The 23,166-nt window shown below is 37.7% G+C and overlaps 1 protein-coding gene across 6 annotated transcripts in view; it reads left to right on the top strand.

The window, feature by feature from the left end:
- Positions 1 to 23,166, top strand: part of MAP3K13 (mitogen-activated protein kinase kinase kinase 13) — a 124,581-nt gene that overhangs the window by 22,096 nt on the left and 79,319 nt on the right. For 2 of the 6 annotated variants that reach the window (XM_037024151.2, XM_037024150.2), the window contains exon 2: positions 17,316 to 17,402. The exons of 2 other annotated variants lie outside the window; for them this stretch is intronic. The gene's annotated coding sequence lies outside the window, so the exon portion shown is untranslated. Of the gene's footprint in view, positions 1 to 8,667; positions 8,974 to 17,315; positions 17,403 to 23,166 lie in introns of those variants that run through there. 2 more of the 6 variants (XM_017681182.3, XM_017681164.3) reach the window with 1 other exon arrangement.

Below are 23,166 nucleotides of genomic sequence, written 5' to 3'. Positions count from 1 at the left end.
CATCAGCTGTTGAAGAGGCTGTCATTTCCCCATTGTATATCCATGTATCCTTTATCATATATTAATTGATCATATGTGCTTGGGTTAGTATCTGGACTGTCTATTCTGTTGCACTGGTCTATGGGTCTGTTCTTGTACCAGTACCAAATTGTCTTGATTACTGTGGCTTTGTAGTAGAGCTTGAAGTTGGGAAGTGAGATCCTCCCTGCTGTATTCTTCCTTCTCAGGATTGCTTTGGCTATTCGGGGTCTTTTGTGGTTCCATATGAATTTTAGAACAATTTGTTTCAGTTTGTTGAAGAATGCTGTTTGTATTTTGATAGGGATTGCATTGAATCTGTAGATTGCTTTAGGCGGGATGGCCATTTTGACAATATTAATTCTTCCTACCCAAGAGCATGAGATGAATTTCTATTTACCGGTATCTTTTTTAATTTCTCTTAAGAGTGTCTTCTAGTTTTCAGGGTGTAGGTCTTTCACTACCTTGGTTAGGTTTATTCCTAGGTATTTTATTCTTTTTGATGCAATTGTGATGGAATTGTTTTCCTGATTTCTCTTTCTGCTAGTTCATTGTTAGTGTATAGGAATGCAACAGATTTCTGTGTATTAGTTCTGTATCCTGCAACTTTGCTGAATTCAGATATTAGTTCTAGTAGTTTTTGAGTAGATTCTTTAGGGTTTTTTATGTACAATATCATGTCATCTGCCAACAGTGACAGTTTGGCTTCTTCCTTGTCAATCTGGATGCCTTTTATTTCTTTGTGTTGATTGATTCAAGTATTCTTGAATCATATTTTCTGTATTTCCAAAGCACTTGTAATCAGGAGACCAATTGCTTTTATAATACTTTTATGACCACTTAGAGCTTGTGGATCTCTGATTGCTTAGTTCTATTGCTTGTTTGAGTGTCCTTGTTTTACTAGTACCATATAGTTATGCCAGTATTTTCTCTTATGTTAGATTGCAGATACCTTTGAGAGAAAACATGTGATTTTCAAAATTCTTGTTGGCTTTCCTTTAGAACCAAGGACAGAAGTCTATGTCCCTGGAATATTGAGTGCATCTTAACTGCTTGAGTCAAGAAAAGAAAGAGGCAGCATTAGTGGTCACTATTATTCCACAGATAGACAGGATGATGTAATACAGAAACACTCAGAGACCTGAGATCAATTCCTGGCTCTGCCACAAATCTCAGGACTATGGACAAATCTCTGAACCTCAGTTTCTTCACATGTAAAAAAAAAAGGAGACAGTAGGTTTGAGTTAAGGTGTCTCCTAGCTCCTAGATTCTCTGAGTCAGTACTTTTTCTGAGGATGCTTGCAACAATCATGGTTTAGGATATAACCATATACCCCCTAGTAACAGGATATACTAGTTGGAATACAGACTAAGTAGCAGTGACAGAGTCTCAACAAAAGTTGGTGTCTCAAAAAGGGAAGAATGTGTTCTCCATGTAATAAATTGTTTGTTATGCTTCAGAAGATTGGAGACTGATGAAAATTAGGCTTGGGGTGATTTATGATTGTGCATTGAGCATTGACCCACCTATACAGAATTTTATTGTGGTTAACAACCATTTGATCAATAAATATGAGAGATGCCCTCACAAAAAAAAAAAGTACACACTTCCAATTGTAAAATAAATAAGTAACCAGGATGTAATGTATAGCACAAGGAATATAGTCAAAATATTGTAACAACTTGGTATGGTGATAGCTGGTACCTAGAATTATCATGTATATAAATGTTAAATCACTGTGTTGTACACCTGAAACTAATGTAATACTGTGTGTCAACTACCCTTCAATAAAAAAAAAAAAGGGAAGAATGTTATTTCAGCCTTCATTAACAATCCTAAAATAGGCAGGTATTCTGGCATAGATAGACAACTAATTTACTAGATCATTCAAAGCCCAAAGCTACTTCTGTTTGTCACTCTCCCATTGCCTGGGACACAGTCATCTTTTGCATGGTAGAAGCTGACTCAGCATGGGAAGGAAGAGAGCACCGGACAAGGAGCTTCACCTCTGAGAAACCTGGAAGTTGTAACCATCACTACCATTCACATCCCATTGACTAGAAATCAGTCATATGGTCACATCTACAGCCAAGAGAATAGAGAATTCTAGCAGCATGACGTGTACCTGCCTCAAACTTTATGAGTAGGTAAGGATTCTATAGCTAAAAGGAAAAAGAGGAGAGTGAATACTGGGGCACAGTCTCCACTACTGTGCTTTCTGTTATGATTTTAAGCCACTATAACAATTTTTATTCTACTATTCATTGTGTTTCTTTCTAAGGAAATAGTCTGAAATCAGGATTTGTGATTTATCCCTACATGTATACTCCACAGCACATGTCAAGGTACCTTGAGCATAGATGACAGTCAATAAAAGCATTGCATTTCATTTATATATTGATTTTTCAGGGCATCTAAGTGAACACTATATCCAGCACCCCCACAAACATACCAACAACCTACCCTATCTTCTGATTGCTTGTATAGTGAATATTAATACAAAACTTTAATTCTCAACCTAGTTGAGATTAGATCAGAATCTATGAAGCAGCAAGATTTAAAAATACATTTATTATAGATAGAAGGAAAGATAGGTAAGTGGGTAGATTTGGTTCAGGTTGCTCGAAGTGGCACTAGTACTATGTACCCTGTTTTTCATGGGTGGCATGATTACATGTAATAGAAAACCAAGAGCTTTGCACTGTGGCTTCATCATTTGGTTTTAAATTTATTCCCTGAATATCACATACAATTAACTATATTTATGGGCAAACTTTAAAACAGGTCTTTCCCTGAAATATTTCTGGGTTCTATCTTCTCTGTTCCCTTCATTAGTGTTAATAATAAAGTGCTGACTGTAGTGCTGAGTCTGAATCTATATAGTGCGAGCCTATTTATGGGTATTGTATAAAGCTCCTCTTAAAAGTCCACAGTTTACTGAGTCAGTGTTAACATCTTACCCAGGCTGATTTCCAGTTCTTTATCTACTGCACTTCTTCAGTATAATCCTGTACTGCTATATGCCTTATTACCAGTTTTACTTTTGATATGGACTACCTTGAAACAATTGTCCTTGTTCTCTTATATCCAGTTTTCCCAGATCCTTCCCCTTCATGGTCCAGTTTCAGTTTACCTCCTTTTTATACCTGACTGTAACCACCCAGCCCAAAATAATCATTCTATCGGAAAGAGAAGAAGACTTAGTCAAGCCTTGGGCAAACTCAGTCTAAGAATAGGGTGTGTTTGTATAAGGACAAGCCTTTATTCCCTTTACAAATGTGTCAACTTGCCAAAGACAAACAAACAGCAAGTACTGGCTGTAATCTGGACCAGGAAGAATGGCTCCCAGCCTTTATTTAGCCTCACCTCAATTCCCAGAGCTTTCGCTGAGCCTCAATGCCAGGCATCTTTGTTCTTGGGATATTTTTCTCCAAGGGGCAGGTCACATTTTTCTGCAAAGGGCTCAGTCTTACCTCTCTATGTCAACAGAGGGCAGCAGAGAGCACCAGTCAATAGCCTAACTTATAGGTCTCAAACTGGGGCAATCCCACTCCCTTAGTGCCTAGGGAGACAGATACATGGGGAACTTTTTTAGCTATGACAAAGGGAGCAGGTGTTACAGTCATGGGAGTGCTAAACGTTTTGCATTATGTAGGAAAATCCCATACAAGGAAGAATATTCTCACCCACATATGTCAGTGAATTTCCTTTTATTACGTTCACCAACCTCAAGTAAACCATTCCTGCTTACCACACTAATTTAACACTTTCACCATCTTGTGTAGTTATTCTCACCAGAGTTCCCTGGTACCAAGAACTGGATTTTTCATCTTTGCACTGTCACTTTTGTTATTCACTTTTAATTTTTAGTCGTTGGACGGTCATTGGCAGGTCTTTAGTAGGGGAGGGGCAAGGAGTAGTAGATGGAATTTCAAAGTATAGTCAGTAGATTATAGAGTTGAGATACAGCAAGATGAGATGAGCCGATTTTTCTGAACCTTAATTTTCTAACATATAAAAGGGGACTGATATCTCCCTTATGTTGAAGTATTTTGCAGTTGTAAAGTGAAGTAGAAGACTCTTTTCAAAGGATGTCTAGGAAGAGATTGTTTCCAGTTATTATTTCTGGAATTTAGACATATGAAACTCTAACTGAGCACAATTATATACAGAAGATACTTTAGCACAGAAGGCATGTCTTTCCAGGTGAGTCGGCCAGCCTCGTACCATTCTTGCTGCTCTAGCTTCAGGAGGGTTCCCTCCATCTGAACCATCTGTGCTGTAAGTCGTGGACGGATATCTTCCTCAAAGGAGAAGATTCAGGAGCAGACTTAAAAAGGAAAAAAAAAAAGAAAGGCAGATATTCACTCTTCCTGTGTTTGATCTTCAGTTCTGTTGTTTGTTCTGAGGCTAAAGTAGAAATGCCAGCTTGTATCTACCTAAAGAAAAGGGGAAACTAAAACAGGATCAGAAGAACAGAAGTTAAATGGTTAAGTTTTTTTTAACATGGCCTCTTAAAAAGTAGTACGAATTCTATGTGGAAGGGTAATGTATGAAGTTTTCTTTTACTTTTTTAATATGTAAAATGCCCTTATAAACTGAAGATAAAATTTTTAGTCCCACAAAGGTTTGTTTCTGGTACCTTGCCAGAATTTGTCTATTATGCAAGGGTGTATTTCAGGGAAGTTAAATATTTTATTAATTGAGAAATCCATTTGCTTTTGATTTCTTCCAGTGTATATTTATTATTGATCAGAGAAGAATTCTTACATCCCTTGTTTATATGCACCCATTTGACTGGGAGAATACATTAAAACTTCATTAAGCTGTTAAGATTTATTCTAAACAGCATATAAAATCTCTAGGCAGTTGCTCATCTCCAGCTGACTAGATGTTTTATTGTCCTTTGATAAAAAATATTAAGGACTTCAAATCCACTTAATTCATAATATTCTTCAAAGTTTGCCATACTTATGTGTACCTTTAGAGTACAATCTCTAGTAGAGAGATTGTTTTCCATATTAGTTCATGTCATTGTGTACAACTACATCTTTGTATAGGAAAATTTAGCTTTTTTTTTATGAAGAAAGTTTTTAGTCACCTACTTAATTTCCTGAGGGTTTTTTCCCACTTATCTTCAGAACCTCAGAGAGCATACCCCAACCTTCGAGGAAAATGATTAGATGAGAGTTTCTTTGGAAGACATGTCACCAATACAAACTTTAAAAATTTTCTTCAAAGATCTGTTCAAGCTTTATTATAAGCAAAATAAAGATATTGTATTTTCTTCTATAGTTTTTATTCCTGGATTTGCACAGTTGTTGAAATTCCCTTGTTCAGAGAGTAGAAGGGCCCATGGTATTTGAATGACAACTATAATACAAAAATAGCTACCGTATCATTTACTCTTTATTTTCTATATGCAGGTACTGTGCTAAAGTCTACATGTATTATTTTATTTAACTTTCACGTATTTGACAAAGACTATTATTATCCCCATTTTAATGATGAGAAAACTGGAACTGAGATTTACCTGAATTTATATAACTAATAAGTGACAGAGTCTGGATTTAAACCCAGGTCTCTTTACTAACTTTTAACTACTATGCTTTGGTATCTGTAAAGGAAATCTTAATCTTCATGCATTAGCACTGAAGTCCTCATATTTTTCCTGGTATTTCTGACAAAAAATTGCTACTAGGTCATAATACTTTGGATTTCTCTTAGACTCTGGCTTAAAAGAGTTATTTTTCTTTAAAAAACACAATTTTCCTAAAGAAAAAATCCTAGAATATTTCATATTTTTATAGCAGAATAATTTGTACCTTAACTTCTACTCTTAGATTTTTTTCTGATTATGAGATTTGAATATCTTCTTAGGAAACAAGACTCAAGTTATCTGCCAGTCCTTATTGAAAATTTGCAGTTCATTTGATTCTTAAAAGACCTTACTCACCTTGATAATGGGTTTGTAGTCCTCAACACTTTCCATGCCCACATGCGGAAATAAAAATTACTTGTGATAATGGAATTCGGCTTAGCATGTCTAGAGTTGCAGTGTCCTATATAGTAGCCACATATAACTATTTAAAATTTTAAACTAACTAAAATAAAATAAAGATTAAAATTCAGTTGCTCAATCGCACTAACTATATTTCAAATGCTGAGTGGCCACAGGTGGCTACTATATTAATGCAAATGTAGCATATTTCCATCACGGCAGGAAGTTCTCAGGAGAGCTGCTCTAGAATATACATTTTCACGTGCCTCTCCCTTCCTTTCTTCTTTTCTGAAAACAACAATGGCTTCCTCCAAGAAGGACCTCTATCGTTTCTGTAATTTGGGGTGACAACTTACCTTCCCAGTGATTTCCATGATATTTGACATGGAGAAATTTTTGTTGACATAGTTGATATCACTGTGGTACAGAGAAGCATGCTAATTCAAACCAAGTTCCACTTATTAAAGTGCCAAGTCCATAGAGCCAGCTAGTTTTTATTTGCCAGGTTGCTTATTGAGCCAATATCTTTGATGACTGAATTTAGAACCATTTACAGACTGTTCTGTTGAATGACATCAGAAAATACCCTGATCCCTGGTGGACTTACTGAATAACGATGTTACTGTCAAACCTTCTAGCAAACACATTAACTTCTGTAACAGATTTGGCTATCTTACTGACATGTTCCACAGAGAGTTTGCCTCCTTCTAGTAGTTAGTCTGTATTATTTTGGAAAAAAAATACTTTTTATAAATCTGATTCTTTTAGTATGTGCTGGTTGACTTTGATTGCTGCTGAAAGAAACAGATGTCTATCCTTCGTCTTCTTTCTACTTATGTGTTCTAAAATAATGGACATACTGATAAAAGCCAATGTGGTACACTCAGACCCACTAGGAGTATACCAGTACTGCACTGGTCTTAGCACTCTTGTCTTACATGGGAAAACTTCACTTCTTTGGTCTGTCATTTCTATAGTGATATTTCACCATAAGTTCTGTTAGAGAAATTTGTTGAATATGTTGTTTGCCAGTGATACTCTATTTCTTGAGTATATAGAACAGTACACTGAACATCTTTGCTGTGTGTAAAGTAGTCCTGGAATTTTTTTTTTCCAAATGAGCTAACCAGCTTGCAGTACTTACTATTGTCAGGTTTGAGCCTTCCATAACCACATAGTAACCAGCAACCGCTTTCCTTCTCTCAGCTATACAAATAATCTGATTGAGAGATAGAGTAGATGTCTGTTAGGAATGCTTTTGGTCACTGGAGACCTCATAACCAAGGCCTTTTATTAATAATATTGTTCCAGTTTTAAGGATTTGAGGCCATTTCCTAAAGTACTGGTAATTGTGAAATGGCATGATGGAGTACGGGGACAACAAATTATACTAATGTCCACTTTTGTGTGACTTTGAAAACTTTTTAAATAAAGAGTAAAGAAATGTCACAAGTTATTTATATATTTGCTCTTAAGTTGTATGAGGTTCTTACATCTTTTTTGGAAATTAACCTTTTATCAGATATATGGTTTTCAAATATTTTCTCCTATTTTGTAGGTTGCCTTTACATTCTGTTGATTGAAGCTTTTTATTTTGATGTAGTCCCACTTGTGTATGTACAAAATAGTGCCTATAGTTAACAATACCATATTATACACTTCAAAATTTGCTAAGAGGGTAGATTTCATGTAAAATGTACTTAACACACACACACACACACACACACACACACACACACACACACACAAAGGAACACAAGGAAAGTGGGAGATGTCAGCTGTATCTATTACCTTGACTGTAGTGATGGTATCACTGGTGTTTGCATACCTCCAAGCTCATCAATTTGTACACATCAAATATGTGTTGTTTTTTGTATATCAATCATACCTCAGTAAAGCTGTTAAAATTTTTTTAATTAGAAAAACATTTTAAATGTCACGAGCTCTTTGAGTGAATTTAACTTAGCTGTTTTTGCTGTTAATAATAAGGCATCTTACTAAAAGCAAAATTTGCCCTAAGAATCATTAAGGGCTCTTTTGGAGCTGTGTCTTAATTGAATATCAGAAGTTTAATAAACCAGTTAGGAGTTGTTCTACCTTATTTAAATGTAGTAGTAAATTGCTCTTTCACACCCACTTCTGATACATCACCAAGGTCAGCAGATACTGTTCTACAAAATAATACATTTATGTAATATTGACTCACATATTTATATTCCTTAATCAAGGTTATTTTTCCCATCATTTCACTACTATTTTGCTTTTATGAGTCTTGGTTTGCAGGGCATGTATGTCTACTGGCCACCAGTTTTGAAACGATTTCCCTGACTTTGTTTTTATCACATCAGATCAGGCACATTACTGAACTGCAAAAAAAGGGTTAAAGAAAAAAGCTCTAATGAATAAAGACTGCGATTTCTTCTATATGCATTTTTGTCAGCATTAATTCCAACAAAATTCTATTTTGATTCCCTCATTCAATAGCAATAATAATGTTTTCATGACCACACACACACACACACACACACACACACACACACACACACACACACACACACACACACACACACTCCTCAAGCTGCTAGTCTGTCTTGAGGCAGTGGCAGACACCTGATTGGCGGGCTCTGTTTATTCTGTGACCAGATTCCTTCTAAAAGAAGGCAGGCCATGACTGCGTGCAGCCTATTGGCTGGGCCTGCTCTGAGCCCTCCCTTTCTTTTTCAAGGCACACACCACTGCGAGGTCTGTGCGGAATCCTCAGCCAGCCCAATTTACATCCATTCATGAATCTGTGACGTCAGCAAGCCTTTGGGCTCCTTTGCGGTGGGCTGGAGGATTGTGTGGGTGGAATCACCTCTCCCTTATTTTCCTAATTCTGCAAGCCTTTTAAAATTAACCTTCCATCTTTTAAAGCAAGAAAATGGAACGGCATGTGTAGGAATTCTTCATTGTTGTGAGTATCGCACTCTATTTTTCTGTTTCATCAGCATTTATTTCACAAGGACAGATGGAGAATGTTATTTGTGGTTTGAGGTGATTAGAAAGCTGATATTATTAAGGGAGACACGGTGAGAGAGACAGAGACAGAGGCAAAGAGAAACCTGAAACCCTGTTACAGCTAGGAGCCTCTGAAACTGACAGCTGGTTTTCCTTTGCATGTCTGCCTGCTAGACGTGGACATTTTTCATTTACGGTTCTGCACGTTACCTCTGGATGTTTTTCCTTTAAGGTTTTCCTTTAAGGAGATTCACTTCTCTGAGAGATGATGGGCATTGTATTAGAGGAAAAGCCCAGAACTGGTACCAGAAAGGTGCTGGGGAAAGCTGGGCCAGCTAGACAGAGCAGGCTCTATCCTGCTGAGCACTGCCTTCCCTTCTGCGGTCCTTTCTGTTGTTGCTCACCCTTCACCTTGCCTTTGTTTCATAATTGTATAACATCTTGAAATTGCAATTTGGGAAAGATGAATACTTGCGCCACCATTTTTTTCCCCCAGAGCTTTTATTATGGGATCTACAGAGGTGTATTTATACATATTTGCAATATGCATTGCTATGTGACTCTGTGCATTTTAGTTACATTTTCAAAACCTAAAAGCCTATACCAGAGGCAAAAGGAGAATTATCATTAAACTCTGATTTTTAAAAATATAGCCTAATGAAAACTGAGAAGTGGCTTGTTGATATATTCCATAGGGTAGATTACATAAAAATATACATCAATATTTTTCTAAAGTGAACTTCCAACTTCTCAGTTTATTGCACTGTTTGGGGGAACCATGGGAAAGTTCTGATGTATTAAATTGGTTTGAAAGTTCGATTGAAGTTTTAGCAAAAAGTGTCTGTGATTGAATATGTTTCCTAGGGCTCTGCTCTATTCTGATGAAACTTGCAGTAGTTGTAAGAAGAGGGATGTGACATTGAGACACATTCTACTTCTGGGGTAGCCCCTCAACCCAAATAATCTAATAGCATTTTCCAACTGCCTCACTCTGAGTGCTTTTTAGTCTGCAGGGTGTACTGGCTGCTCTTTCCAGTGAGAGATGGTCTTACCATCCAGCCTTGTCATGTTTACCTTTTATGATTAATACTTAGTTTGAAGATTTTCATATTGTAATCTTTTCTCATGAAACGTCTTCTGAAGTATGGCTCTAATGATATCTTTTGAATTATTCTTACTAATGTATCTTCCAGCTACAAACCCATTTCATTTCAAAATTACCTGAGGATTTATAATTTTCTTTTGCTTCTCAGCTTGGCATTGCCCTCCCTTATTTTGTTTTTCTGAATGCGTTTGATTTCGCTAGTTACAGAAGGGAAAACTTCTGCCTGATTCTAAACCAGATTGTTAGCCTCACACTCAGACAACTATGGTTTCATATTTTACTATTTTTTATTTGCTGGGTTGAACAAATGATACAATATGTTTGTAAGTATCTAGATTTATTTCAGCATTTACTTTTTTGTGTACCTTCAGAGACTTTGTTGAAAGTAGCAATTTCAAAGTCATTTTAAATTTCTGAAGTTTACGAGATCACTGTTAGATCAAAGACTGAATTTTTGAAATTTCTTAAAATGTGTTTACATAATCAAACTCACCTTGAGAAGCGTTCACAGACTATTATGTACATTTTGCCAAGGGAGAGCTTTATTTCCATGAAAGAGTTATAGTCTGCACTGTGGATTTGTTAAAGTAAAACTATCCCTTTAAGGCACAGAGTGGATATAGAATCTCCTCTCTCCATTCCTAGTGGCTGTGTTCTAGATTATATTTATTTTCATGTATAGTGTACTTGTAGGGGAAAAAAAACAATAACTCTTAATTGTTTAATATCAAACAATAAAATCCTGTGTATCAGTGACTGTCAATAGATGGCTTTCTGTTTAAAAATTGAAGCTACTCCAGAAGTAGGAATTAATTTATTTATTAAACAAAATCAGTCAAACCAGGGCCATGTCCTGGGGGACTGTCAAAAGAATGGTTCCTATTCCTAAGGGCCAGAGGCCATATCCACTGGTATATGACGAACAACCATGCTTTGGATGGCAGAACTGGTCAGTTTGGTTTGCACTGTCTACCTACCCTTGCTCTGTGTGCTGCAGCCACACTGACTGCTTGGGAAATTCAAATGAATCAAGATAGCCAAGATGACCAGTCTGCCAGGTGGCAGCCTGACTCTTGCAATTTTGATTAAAATAAAAAAGCATCCACCAAGAACACTCTTTTATTTAAAAAAAAAGTCATTTAATAGATATCACACTCCTGCTTTATGTTTGTTATTCTTCCTTAAGGATATGGGAGAGAGAAAGATTTAGATAAGATATGACGTAGGGACTATTACTCCCATTTTGCAGATAAGAAAACAGGCTCAGAAATGTTGCTGGCTCAGCCAAAGACACCAGATCATAGTGCACATCTTACTCAGTTTTCAAACCCAGCTCTAATTCTTAATCCCATTCTCTTTCTTCTGTATGCCACCGATTTTGTGCATTGAGTACTACTATAAATTGTTATCGGTACAGTCCAGCATGAATCTAAGATATCTTGGAATGCTCTGGACTGGACAAAGAGTAAGATAATTTGGATGGTGGGAGTAATATAGGGTTAAGTGTCAGCATAGCAAGTACAGTAGAAAAGAGTGTGGGGAAGATAAATATTACCACTTACAAGCTAATCATGGGACTCAGCCTAGCTATACTCTGCCTAGATGTAGCTGGCAGGAAAAATCCTAAGAAGCTGGGGACAATATATGGGGCTTGAGAATGACTGAAGGAAATGTTGGGGAGAACTTAATGGGAAATAGGATGTATCGAATAGAATTGGCAGGTGTAGAAGTGTTGGCATTTAATCGACAAATATTAAGTATTTACTATGTGTTCTAGGTACTGGGTACACAGCAGTGAAAAAAAAAGACAGGAAAAATTCTTGGCCTCCTGGGGGCTTATTCTGTTGGGGAAGACAAATAATAAGCAAATTGTGTTTAGACAGTGATAATGTTAAGGAGAAAAATTAAGGTGGGAAGGAACTAGAGAGCACTGGAGTTGGGGTAACGTCAAAGAGGGACTTTTCCATCGTATGGTGTATGTACATGTACAGATTCCTCAAAGAGATTAAGGAACTAGCAAACTCAGGGGCGGGTCCTTGACCAAGTCAGGCACTTGGGTGTATAAAGAGAGCTTCCTCTAAGTAATAAAACTCAAAGTGAATATGCAGTATTAAATTTTTGCTCACCATTTTATACTCTGTGCCTAGCACAAAGTAGATACTCCATACATACTTGTTCATTGTATAAAAACCAGTTTTTTGGATCAGTGATTTTTCCACTGGGTGGAGACCAGGGCTGGGGTGGTGCTTGGGGAGCTTTTTCAAACTTTGCTTGCTGGATAGATCTTTCTAAGTATGTGTGGATGTGTGTGTTGGGGGGGAGGGGGGGCGGTGTCCTTCCATAATGTCACCACTGAGAATCCCTGCATGGTCAGTGACAGTGAATGAGGGGAATATGTTCTAGTTCTCAGAGGAGTTGGGCAGAGAACCTCCAGGGTAGGCAACACTGGAGACACTTAAAATTTCTTTTACTTTTTATGCATTAGCAGAAGATTTACATGCACCACCTTGAACAGAGGGTGAATTGAACCCCTGATGTAAAGCTTTCAATAATAAGATTCTATTATGCAAGCACTTACCTGCCTTCTTTATCTGGAAGATTAGTATGTTAAAATGGATAAAATCAACATGCTTTCTGTTTACCTGCTGTTAGGCACAGATGCAATGGAAAAAGAGCTGGACCGAAACTGAAGTGTGTAGCAGTCTCAGGTCATCCTTGGCAAGATGATTCTCTCAACTTTAAAAAAATCGTCCTCAGCTTTGGCTTATACCGTATGAGATGAAATTAGTGATCTTAAGTGTCCTTTCTACCTCTAACATTGTGGGGCTCTTGGAATCTGGCTAATACCAACCTCAAAGAGGCAAGTGACAATTTCTAAGACAGTCTGGTTAAACTTTGCCTTTATTCCAGTTCTTTCACTGTATTTGCATAGAAGTTTAGTCCCTGTGAGGATGCATCTACAGCTGAGAAGGAGGGGACAGTGTCGAAAGTATTTCAGGTGGAGGTATCTAGGTGAGACAGAGAAAGGTTAGACTATGTTCAGATTTGCCCAGGGCCTTCCTCAGAAGCACGTTGTAGAGTCCTGATGAGATCTGACCTTGCTACCCTTAGGCGTCCCCATTGTAAGTGTCACTTGTCTTGGCCATTGTTCTTTGTAGTCAAGGGAGAGCCTCCCTTAGAGTAGTGATCTGGTGGTCTGGACTAAGAGGGGATGTGGTAACAGATAATCAGTCAATAATGTCAGTTTGGTTGTGTGTGGTAGCCTTTTCCTTGACCAGACTTCTATCAGTGTTCTTAAGAAGCAAGATTCATCATAATGGCTCTGTCCCTCTCTTACTATCTCCTATCTTTGTCTAACTCAGGCAGAAGGATATGGTAAATGAGAAAATGAAGACCTGCTAAATCCATAAATGGATTTGAAAAACCAGTCTTTGAAAAAACAAGTTTTTTTTTTAAATTGCTAGCTTTTGAAAATTATTCTTTTCAGAATTCTCCAAATAACAGTTTGGCTGATGAACTGGTGCTTTGAGTTTGTGGATTTTGTCAAAGAAAAAAGATAAATTTTAACAGTTATGAAGCAGGAAACTTCCTTTTCATTTTTTAGTTCATTTCACCAATCTATACTTTTTCTCATATCCTTTCTTACTTGTATAATAGTCAAGCAGAGAGGTCTCATGTCTAATCCTAATAGCTATAATAATTTGTAATTTCAGAGAGTGTTTCCATTTAGTACCTTATATGTATAGTGGTGTGGTAAAAACACCTTGCAGAAAGAAATTTTGCAGGGCAACCCTAAGCATGTGTAGTAACTGTGCAATTTAAATCGTCTTAAAAAAATAGGGAAAAACAGTGTAGGATTTCCCACTGACAGATAGTAATTGTCTTCAGTGTGCTAATTTGTATTGAATTCTTAGGCTGGGGGTAATAGTCAAATTGAGCTGTACTAAGGGACACTTTAGTGAAATTTTAGATTCCAAAGAGGCCAGAGAAGTGAAAGAATGAGTTAACTGAGGGTGAAGGGCTTAGGAAATAGCCAAAGACAAAGGAATGGAGAAAGGTGGTAGGGGAAAAAAGGTAGCATGGCCCAGGAAGACTGGCTGAGCTGATCGATCACTATAGGCGGGCGGCAGCTAGGATAGCAGTTTCCACCTTAAACCCAAAAGAGTGAATCTGGGACAGACACTTAAAAAAAAAAAAAAAAGAGATTCTGTTATAGTCCTGAGGAGGGCTGTCACAGTTGCTATTTCTAAAAGGGTTCAATTTGCAAAATAAGCCCACTGAGGCTTGTTACCCCTGTGGCACTGTACCTGTGTCTGTAGTAGCTGTCCTTTTAATGGGACACATTAGGCTGTTTGCAGGCATGGATAATCATGGATAATTGAGACCAGTGAGATCAAGCCCACCAAAATATAAAGCTGTGATTGCTTTTTCTGGAGAAAATAATCTTTTGATTAAGGTAAGATTAAGCATTTCACTACTTACCCACCAATTATTACTTCTCACATAACAAATTAAAATACATATGCATGCTTCAAAGAAACATGCAATATACCTTTGGATATTTTCAGTCACTACTTTCTAGACCTCAATTACATACTGATTTAAAATCTTTTCTTGGCTAAGCATAGAAACTCCTGGGAAATACCCACCTGATATTGCAGCTGCTAGGACTGAAGAGCCAGTTCGAAAAGAAATTTTACTACTTTGCCAGGTTCTCCCTCCCCTCTCTTCTTCTTCCTCCACCTATTTCTGGCCATTTTTTGAACAGATCCCCTTCCATCTGTTTGTCTAATAGAACATAATTGAACATTTGCTTTATACTGGTTATATTAATGATCAAAGCTAGGCTATAATCAAATTCTTAAGTATTCTCAGAGAGCTGGAAACCAGAGTAGGAATTTCTTTGAAAAAGAAAACCGCATAATCCTTGTGTTTTCCATAATGATCTTTTCTCCAGTCAGGGCTTCTGCCGTAACACTCTGAAACACTTACTCCCCATCACCTGCTCTCCTTTGATCAAAATGTTATCTACCTTGATAAGGAGTTCCTTTAACTGAATCTTATACCTTTGAGACTGGCTTTGGTTAGAGTCAAACTGCTTTTGCCACAGATTATTTTATAAAGAGCCTTTGTCTTGTTTCTGCTAACTGTTCAAAAGGCAATGGAATACTTTTAAAAACAAAGAACAGCTAGCCACCCAGATTCTAGAAGCCTTGGTCCCAGACTGGAAAGTAAAGAATTGACTAAGAGAAGTTCTTCATAAATGCAGAGCAAAAGAGCCCCTACAGGAAGGAAAAGTCACTCCACCAGAGTACCAACCACAGAGTTTGGACTGTGTTCAAGCTTTGCCAAGCCCCTGAGCAATATGAAATGGTAATTGTGATGTACCCGAAATATATATGGCTTATACCATGAAATATCTTTACACTGGAGAATAGTTATGCAGGAATTGATTGTGTGGCAGACTTGAAGGTTCAGAGTAAGGAAACTAGTTTCCAGGTTTCCATCTGCTAAGAGAAATCTCCTCTGGTTTATTCCTGGTAGTTGCAGACAAGGTTTTGCCAGAGCCACAGAAATTAAGCTTTGGGGCCTTGTTTTGGGACCTAGTCTTTCGTTATTCATTACCACAGGAAACTGAAAAAGAAATGTTTGACACTTTTTACCAAGCAGATCCATCAATTTTTGTATCTAACTCATAAAATATAGTTAATGAAAAACTTCTTAAGAATTTTTTTCAGATACTTTAATGATAGATTATTGTCTTGCCAATGGGTTTCAGCCCTGGGCAAGTTTGCTATGGATTCAGTGTGACCAAAGAAATTGACAGTAGAACATTCTTGGGGTGAAAGGGCTATACCCAACTTTATTTCCAGGTGGCAGGTCAGTCACTAGAATCCCATTCACTCAGAGAGAGTCTGCGTGCAGCAAGCTGGTCTCTGCCTCAGGGCCCCTCTATCTGCACAGCCGTCCCACACAGCCATCCTCTGGGCCCCTCTGTCCACACAGTCATCCCACACAGCCATCCTCTGGGCCCCTCTGTCCATACAGTCACCCCACACAGCTGTCCTCTGGGCCTCTGTCCTCAGCACTGCCACTTCTCCAGCCTCTGCTCTGCTCTCATGCAGCCTTGCAGCCCTGCCACCGTGTCTCTCCCAGAGCACTGGGTGGAGCTCTTTATATAGAGTCAACAGCCATGTATTGCCCACAGGTGTACAGTGAGCTAGTCAACCACTGCCAGGTGAGAATCCTGGCCACAGAAACTCTCATTTTATCCACAATTATTTTATAGATTGTGTCGAGAGAAACTTTTTCTTCCCCCTCTATTTTGTTTCTCAGTTGATCCATCCATATTGGCCTCCCCCTTCCAGCTACAACTAAGTGTAACCAGCTGGCTAGCTGACCCGCCTTCACAAAACTTGGCCCTATTCAGTGAGGATTTCTTTTAATGAGCTATAAATCGATTATTTTTTTCCCTCTCTTCCATGAAAAAAATATGCATTAGCAGTTAAAAAACATGAAACCTGCAAAAGACCTACCTTTGAATCAGCTGATGCAGTGGTTCTCAAAGTAGAGCATCAGCATCCCCTGGGAGCTTGTTAGAAATGCAGATTCTCAGGTCTTTCCCCAGATGTTCTGAATCAGAACTTCTAGGGGGTGGGGCTGGGCAGCTGTGTTTTAACAAGGTGGCTAGGTGATGCTAAAGTCTGAGAATCCTTGATTTATATCAGGGGTGTCAGACTTGTAATGCATAAGAATCACCTGAGGATTGGGTTAAAAACCAGATTCTGATCCACTTAGTCTGGGGTGATTTTGTCGACATTTCTAATCAGCTCACATGTGATGCTGATGCTCCTAGTCCTGGGACCACACTTGTAAGTAGCAAGGCTCTGAACAATTGGCATGAGCCACTCCAAATACTACTGCAATAAGAAGGCTCTATCAAAATTATAACAATCCCAGTAGTTCCTAAGGAAATACTCCTAAAAGAGGAAGAGGCTTTGTGCATAACGATATTAATGACAGCATTATTTCAATAGAAAGCAAAGAAATAGTCTAACCATTGAATAATAGAGAAATACAGTTGATACCCCTGTAGATTTATTATTTATGTCATTTGTAGATTCTATATTTGTGAATTTGAGTATATTTTACTCACTAAAAAATATTTTTAATCCCCAAATAAATACCTGCAGCACTTTTACAGTCATTTGCAGACATATGCAGAGCAATGAAAAATTGGACTTGTCTGAAGTACATGCTCTCAGCTGTGAGAGAACAAGGTGAGGCTCTGTGCTTTCTTATTTCACTGCTCACACTGTAAACAGGTGTCCTTCTGGAAGTTGACTTAATGCCCCGTTTTTTGCATTTTTGTGCTTTTTGGTATTTTTACTGTTTAAAATAGCCCCCAAGCTTAGTGCTGAAGTGCTGCCTGGTAGTCTTAAGTGCAAGAAGGCTGTGACGTGTCTTACAGAGAAGATAATGCTTCACTTAAGCATGAGTTACTGTGCTACTGGCTGTGAGTTTGGTATTAGTGAATCAACAATATGTATTAAGTAAAGTATCTCTAAACAGAAATACACATAAAACAAAGCTGCATATTGATCAGTTGAAAATGTTGTGACCAGAAACGTAACCCTTTATTTCTCCTACAAGCAATGAATGGTTCAGTATTCACTAATTCAGCATTTGCAGTGACTTTATATAACATAACTATCAGGAATAACAAGAATTAGGCATATTTAACAGCCAATTGATAGAATATATGCTGCCATTTTAAATGGTGGTGATGAAATCCACAAAATTGTATGAAAAATGTATATGATGTAGTTGTAAGAGAAAAGAAACAGGAGACAATGTTTGAAGGACAGCATAATTGGAATTACATTTAAATGTTTTTCAAGTAAAAAAGTTCAAGTACATCAAAAATTTTTGAGTTAGGGTGACAGAATCATTTTTTCTCTATTTTTTCAAATTTTTGTTATATTGTTATATTGCTTTTATAATGTTGAACTTTAAAATTGTGTCTTATATTAGTTCTTTTAAAGGCATAAGGTACTAAGAGGGACCACTGTTTTACCTCCTTGAGAGGCAGAGGCAATACACTGTGTTCAAGGTTCAACTGTATTTTACTCTGACTCTGTAAATTAAAAGCTAAACACACTGAAGTACACTCTATTTTGAGTCTAACCTGTGCTGTTTTTGTTGGGGATGGGGTGGAGTGGATGAAGTGGGTCATAGTCCTTGAGAAGGATTTGTGTAGGAAAGTTTCCATTATTCTCCTGGGACCATACAGAGACTTCAGCTTTCAGAATGTCCTTGAATGACTAGTAGATGTTGGATGCTGTGCCATGCACTGTGGATATAATGGTGAACAAGGAGTGCTTACTATATGATGATATGTGCTGCTGGGGGAGGTGGCAAAGGAGTAAAGGAGTAAAGGCTGTTAGAGGAGGACAGACGTGTAGCATCTAACCCCCTACTTGATAGATCCAGGAAGGAAGTGGTAACAGACAGGAACCCTACAGAACAAGCAGAAGTTGGGTGAAGAGAGGTGTACAGAGTGTGTTGCATGCAAAGGGGACTGCAAGTGCTAAATTGCAGACGTGAGAGAGAGGGTAGTGAATGCAGAGACTGAAATGAATCTGGTGAACTGCAGGGCTGTATCAAACATGAAGCTAGAAAAGCAAATCAGGCCAAGAGGGTTAGGGCTTCATTCTAAGAGATTTTATGAAGTTGAGTAGTATGCTCAGAATTACATGTTAGAGAAAGTACTCTGGCTACGGAGCAAATGAAATAGGATGAAGAGACTAGAGACAGGTAAAATTAAGGACGTGTAGGTGAAGATGATGATGACAATGCTAGAAAGAGTTACTGCAGTGGAAGGAAGTGTACAAACTCAGAGATATTTAGAATGTTAAAGGATACTTTTTTAAAGGGTAAAACAATGATTCATACACATATAAAAGGAATGTGTATCAAATATTTTATTTCACTTATTAATTAATGAGGGAATCATTAAGATGTAAGGAAAATTCAAAGAACACATGAATATGTAGGCAATAAGGAATGCTGCAATGAGTGTACAGTTAGGGGCAAACCACTCCATATTGATAGGACATTAATAACCACATACCACCAGATACAATTAATTTGCATTCTATGGACAAGAATCAGTTGCATTACTAGATGTTTGCTACAATATTCAGAGTTGTAAATATCTCAAAAACGAGGAAAGGCTCACATAAACTGGGGCTGGAGCCCTAGGCAAGAGTACTCAACATTCATCTTGTCCACTGCAAAACCTTTTGACAATTTTCCCTGATGAGAATATGCACAGGATTTGGGTGATTAGTTGGATTCAGTGATGGTAAGAAAGGAAGAAAAAGAGAAAAAAGTTAACTGTGACTGTTCATCCATTCAAGGAGGTTGAGAGAGCATTCAGCCAAGATGTTAAAATGGAAGAGAAGGGTACAGTAGGAGGGGCAGTGGGAGATGGGGCCAGAGAAGGGGATCACAGAGCAGTCCAGGCTTGAGAATATAAATCAGAGATGCTCTACATCTTGGGCAGTAACAAAGGAGAACAGGAATATGATCAAGGTGGGATTAGTTGGCTACAAGGTTTGAAGAATTATTCCCAGTAGTCCTCTGTCCTAAAGTGTCAGTGTTAAAACTCTTCATTTATGTTATGTGCCTCTGGGCATTTGTGCCTGCATACCTGTCTGCTTGGACTAGAATCCTAAAAAATGATACTGATTAAGAATGAAGAAAGTGATTCTGATTCAACTAAATTAGTTTAATGAAAATAAACTCTGAGGCTGGAGAACCAGATCTTGTATATCTTTCTATCCCTGGGATGCCTAACATAACATCCAGTAATTATATTTTATAAATACATAGGAAGAAAGACTAATATATTGGATAATGGCCTAAAGAGTTCAAGGGCTTACCCTACATAAGACAGCTACTTAAGTAAGGATTCAAACCCAATTCTTTTGACTCTAAAGCTTAGTCATTAGGATGAGTGAGTTAAATTACAACATCTCATGGAATTTGCAGCCTACCAATTTTAGGAAAGATAAAAATGTATTTCTTTATTTTTTAATTTCTCAAGTTTCTAGTAACTAAATTAAACTGAAAAATTTAGATATACTTTTTCTAAAGAAAGGTAACTTTCTAAAAGGGCCTAGTTTGATATCAGATGTACCTAATAAGCCATCTACTAACTGCAACTTGGGATAACTTATTTATCCACTTGGGGCCTCAGTTTTCTCATCTGTAAAATGATGATGATATTGACCTCCATGAAAGGATAAAGACTAAATTAGATAAAGTATATAAAAAGTATAAGTATAATAGGTGCCTTAGAAGATGTTGGCATTTTTTTTCTTCGAAGGGTTAAAGCTTTTGAATGCTTACTTTATACCAAAATCTGCCTTTATTTGGACATGGGCTATATACAGTGCTTAGCTCCTTTGCTTAATTCTTGACCAGTCTAAATTTAGTTTTTCAATATCATTTCTGGAGAAAGACCTTTGTTTCTTGATGTTTATCACCTATTTCAGATACTGTTCTTTTCTTTCTTTCTTCCCAGTATACTATGATTTACCCTTACCTATTTCCAGAATCACATCACCGGATTGCAACTTAACTTGGGTTTGGGTTGTTATAGATTTTTGGGTCCCTTTATTATTCCTTAGGTGCAACAAGCATTTCTAATTCAACTTTTAAAAATACTATTACATTGCAGGATTGCTGTTGTTAGTTTTATTTTTTAAAGTTATTTCCTGAAATTTATAACAGTATTATATTCCTCTGCCATTTCCTGAAATATGCAAATATACTGAAATTATGAACAGATAGATATATCCTGCCTTACCTCTTGTGACAAAAGTATCTAAGGAAATTGAAGATGATGTAATAAGGACTTGATCAGTTTCCCATTGTTGAGGAAAGGGAATGTTAGTAAATATTGTTAAGCCTCAGTTTTTCTCAGAGAAGGGAATAATACATGCTCTGCCTGCCTCACATGGGGCTCAAATGAGATAAAATACATGGAATCACTTTGGAAATTCACCTCAATATATACATGTAAGAGAATATGCTGAGATGATTGTTATTATTTGTCACTCTTGATCTGTGTCCCTAAGAAAATAAGCCAATGGAGCACTCTGTGGTAGAGGGTGTCTGCATGGCCCAAAACAAATGAGAGCCGATTGTGACCCTCTGCTCTCCTGAGTTTTTCTGATTGGCAATCAGAAGGCTTTGTGTGGTGAAACCCTGTATGTTACCTTTGGAGTGACTGAAGGCATTTAGACCTTTTCATTGCTGGGTGTTGTGTTTGCAGAGTTATTTACACCACCTAGCAACCTGGCCCAAGGCAAACAATCCCTATTGAGCTACACAGTGACTTGGTATGCTATACCTGTCATTGCTCTGTTAACCCAACAGCCAACATTTACCACACCTACAAGATGACATTCCCTCCCTCTCTCTTTAACTGTTAAATTAATGTCATTCTCTAGTTGTATGGTCTCCAGAAATCATCTGTAACATGAAAGAATCCTACAATTGAAAGACATGGGAGATGTCATTTGGTTCAATTCTCTTTACTGAATCAAGAGTCTTATAATTTCTCTGATAGATTGAGAGTTTCTAGTTGTGGGAAGAGTGAACCAGTCTTGAGAAGCCCTTTTCCACTTTGGATTGTTCAGATTCCTTGTATTTTCAGAATGTTTTTTTTTAATTGCTCAAAGGGACCTTAGAGACCATTCTAGTCCAATTCCTGCAGATTGAGGCCCAGAAAGGTTCGGTGACTTACCCCACAGCCAAGCAACTAATTTATGACTCCTAACTCTTGGTAGCTTCTTTCCAAATCATTAAACTGAAAAATTACGGAAATCATAAATGTTGGGTAACTATTGTGCAGTATATAAGTGCTTTAACATGCAGCATATTTTAGCATAGCAATTATATTGTAATATAAATAGGCCTTTTTTTGTTTTTTTGATGGAGAAAATCTACGTCTTTCATTTTAAATTAGAACAAATGATTCTTTAAAGCTTTGTGAGAAACTCCCTGCTTCAAACAGACATTTTTTTCTTTGCTTTCCTTTTTAGAAGGAGGGAAAAAAAATCATCAGTCTGATTCTTACATCTAAGAAGTCATATGGGCAAAAAAGGCAAACGATACATTTTTCTGCTTCACATGAGGGTTGTGGGGTGGACTGGAACCAGGGACTTTTCATGTTCCAGTGGACTGGAACTTCTTAATGTTCCTGTCAGGCTTTGGTCCCAGGCCTGTTAGTGGCAATGTGGATGAGATAGGAGTAGAGCCTGCCCATATGCAGGGGCGCTTTGAAAGCCTGGCCTATCCCTGTCTTCTGGAAGGACTAATTTAAAGGAAATCTGCAACATTTTGTCCTGTGAAATTATGCTCTGGAAGCTTTAGGGTCACCCCTTGTCCTTTGTGGAAAGGAGACAGGGTGAAGGGGGGGGCAGAGCACTGATTAGCTATGACGGGAGGGACTGATAGACTCAGAGGGATTCGCAGTATGTGGACAGACTTGGGGACGAAGGAGCATCACAAATGGTGGGATATAGAGGGCCCAAAGCAGTGCTGTCTGCTCTGAGAAATAACCAGGAGCCTTAGAAAGAGGCCCTGGCAGCAGCTTTGGGCTACCACCCAATGGCTGAACTGAATGTCTTTTCAGTTTTAGATTAAAAAAACATTTATTTAAGGCTTGTTGGATGCATCAACAAGAAAGACATTTTCTTCCCAAAATACAAACTTATGGTCTCATGTCCTTGTAAAGACAAATGATTGGACGCTTGTTTCCCCAAAGCAGAAAGTTTATTATTTTTTTATTATCCCCCTGAAATTTGCACCTCTATTGTGAGCACTTATCATGGCCTGGCTTCATTTGTGTTTGCGGCTATCTCCCCTACTAGATCTCAAGTTCTAAAAATCAGGAACCATTTTTTAAAATTATGAAATAGGTAAAACATACCAAAAGGTAAAGAAGATGCCATCTTGACACCTTTATCT

The sequence above is a fragment of the Manis javanica genome, chromosome 3, assembly GCF_040802235.1.
Source record: "Manis javanica isolate MJ-LG chromosome 3, MJ_LKY, whole genome shotgun sequence".
NCBI lineage: Eukaryota > Metazoa > Chordata > Mammalia > Pholidota > Manidae > Manis > Manis javanica.
This window is presented reverse-complemented; position numbering and strand designations above follow the sequence as displayed.